Below are 3,176 nucleotides of genomic sequence, written 5' to 3'. Positions count from 1 at the left end.
GAACTGACTTACTCCGATGAAATCCCTCAAAAGAGAAACTGGATGTTCTGTGAAGCAAGAAACTTCACTTGTGAGGATAATGAAGGAACTAGCCATGGCAGAGAAGGTAACAAAGAACTGTGGGCAGCCAGCAAGTGATGGCCAGTGAAAAGTGGGGGCTTTAGGCATGCGGCCACAAGAAAACAAATGCTGCCAACAGCCTGAATGACCTTGGAAATGAATTCCTCCCCAGTCAAGCCATTCTTCGTGAGAATGCAGCCCTAGCCATCACCTTGATTATCACCCTGTGAAACCCTGAGCAGAGAAACCAGTTGTGCCATGCCAGACACATGACAATAAATTGTGGATTGCTTGAAGCTGTTAATTTGTGGCAATTTTTTATGCATAAATAGAAACTAATGTATATTCTAAGCTAGTGAAGATGTTTTTGTTGTTGCTATGTGTTTCTTATTTTCCTAAATGGCTTAAATACTATATGAATGATTGAAAGAATATATTGGTTAGAACAACATTTAAATGCTTTTGTAGCCAATTCCCCAATAAAGTAAAGTGACTATTGAGTGCTTTAATTTGATTTGCTCTACTTTACAATAGGATGTCTCACTTCCCACCACCACCTCCACCCCCCACCCCCTGCCTTAGGCTTTCGTTCTTAGCAGTCTCTTTGGCTTTTAGTTTGTTGCTTTCAGATGAAAGAAAAAAAAAAAAGACAGCAGTTTTAAGGATCAAAATGCAACCATAAAAAAACAAACAAACAGAAGAGTATACTTACCATACAATACACAGCAACACACGAAAGAGCCTGCAACCTATCCTGCTGCAATTCTTCCTTGCCTCTGCTGTCGGAGTCAGTGTTCTCCTAGGATTAATTCCATCACAAGAAGTTGATGACCCAGCATCAAATAAGTCATTGCTGTGACTGATATGGTCAATTTATATATAATAAAAGCAAAGAAGAGATTCAGAGCCACTGTAATAATTTAAAATAAAGATATTATGCTTCAAATTATAAAGATTGGCATAAAAAGACTGTTCATCTTGCTTATAAAATAAATTTACAACTAGCATAATCAACATATATGGTATAAAATATCACTTTATAACATTATTTTTAATCTAACTGGTATGCTAGACTAGATAAATGTATTTAACTTAACCTAATTTTGTTAAGAAGCTAACATCCCCTATTCAAAAATCTGGCAAAGATAATTATAAATTTATATTGCTATGAAAATAGAATTGAAACACTGAAGTAAAATACAAGGGGGGAAAATACAACACTATATGAAAGGAGTAATCCTTCCTGACCATCTCTCAAACAAAAGATGGGTCCATATTCAAAACCAAATCACAGCAACTCGCATCTATAGATATTAAAGGAGGGGATGTTCGACAGATGTTAGAAACTATGAAATTTCTCTTCATAGCTTTAATGTTTAAAACACTTTGAAAATTAGGGCTTATAGGATAATTATTAAACCTTAAAAAGCCTTCTCAAATCAATAGCCCGCTTAATGTGTAACAGGTAGCTTTTAGATGCATTCCAGTTTAAACCCACTATCTTTTTGATCAAGCTCTGCTTATTTCATCCTCCAAATAGTTTTCCAATCTTTTGACGGTTCAGGCCTGGTGTGTTTCTTACCTGAAAGACTGAACAGTCTCCTAAATGATGAATGCTATGATCTGAATGTTTGCCTCCCCCCAAATTCATACATTGAAATCTTAATCCCCAAGGTGAAGGTGTTAGGAAGTAGAAGCTTTTGGAGGTGATAAGTCATGAGAGAAGAGCCCTCCTGGATAGGATTAGTGTTCTTATAAAAGAGGATTAGTGTTCTTATAAAAGAGGCCACAGAGAGATCCTTCATGTCTTCTCCCATGTTAGGACACAGCGAGAAGGTACTTTCTATGCACCAGAAAGCAGGACCATATTTGGTCCTTGATCTTGGACTTTCCATCCTCCAGAACTGTGAAAATACATCCCAGTTATTTCTAAGCCACCCCGTTATGGTATTTTGTTATAGCAGCCCAAACACTACAATAACATCACTGCCTTTAATCTAATTCACTCAAAACCATTCTCTTCACTGTGATCTGAATCATCTTTCTAAAGCTGGTTGTGTCACATTCATGTTTAAAAACACTTGACTGGCTCCTCCAAAGAGAATCCTAGTACCTCAGTATACTCCCAAGCCTCCTGATGACCTGACAGGGCCCATCACTGCAATTCACATCCTGTTTCCCCTGCTTGGCCCTGGCAGGTCCTATGCCTATTTCCAGCCTCCTGTCTTAGAGGTACATCTTCCCTCTCCACCAGGTGTTTACCCATCTGTAATCCTCAGTTCAGGACTTTTACCTCCTATTTCCTCTAGGAAGCCTTCTCAGATACTACTCTCAGATTGCAGCTAATACCCCTCTCTGCTGCCCTGTGTATATATCCCATTCCTCACTCTTAGCACGTGAGTATTCAGTTTCTATTAATATATCTGTTTTTTTCTGCTCAATGAGTGTGCTCTTCGGTATGATTCCCAGTGCTTAGCACATAGGACATGACTACAATTCACTGAATGAATGATGAAAAAAATGAAGATGAGGGAGCAGAAGTGAGTCCTGTCAGTTGAAACATCTCTCCTGAAGCAGTCAAGAATGGAATCTCCCATGGGAGTTGCCCAGACACGGGGATAATGCCTGAGAGTATTATCTACCACTAATCCTGAGAGAAACCCCAACAAATCAAACTTCAATTGTCGTTGTTGCCCAGTCACCAAGTTGTGTCTGATTCTTTACAACCCCATGGACCACAGCATGCCAGGCTCCCGTCCTTCATGGTCTCCTGGAATTTGCTCAAACTCACATCCACTGAGTCAGTGATGCCATCCAACCATCTCATCCTCTGTCAATCCCCTTCTCCTCCTGCCTTCAATCTTTCCCAGCATCACGGTCTTTTCCAATGAGAGGGCTCTTCACATCAGGTAGCCAACTACTGGAGTTTCAGCCTCAGCAACAGTCCTTCCAATGAATATTCAGGGTTGATTTCCTTTAGGATTGACCGGTTTGATCCCCTTGCTTTCCAAAGGACTCAAGAGTCTTTTCCAGCACCACAATTCAAAAGTATCAATTCTTCAGCATTCTATGACTCCCTTCTTAGACCACAGCTTCATTGCACCAAAGAGGCTTGG

The sequence above is a fragment of the Bison bison genome, unplaced genomic scaffold (assembly GCF_000754665.1).
Source record: "Bison bison bison isolate TAMUID 2011002044 unplaced genomic scaffold, Bison_UMD1.0 scf7180017864062, whole genome shotgun sequence".
In the NCBI taxonomy this organism is placed as follows: Eukaryota; Metazoa; Chordata; class Mammalia; order Artiodactyla; family Bovidae; genus Bison; species Bison bison.
The sequence above is the reverse complement of the archived record's forward strand: the minus strand, read 5'-3'. Positions refer to the sequence as shown.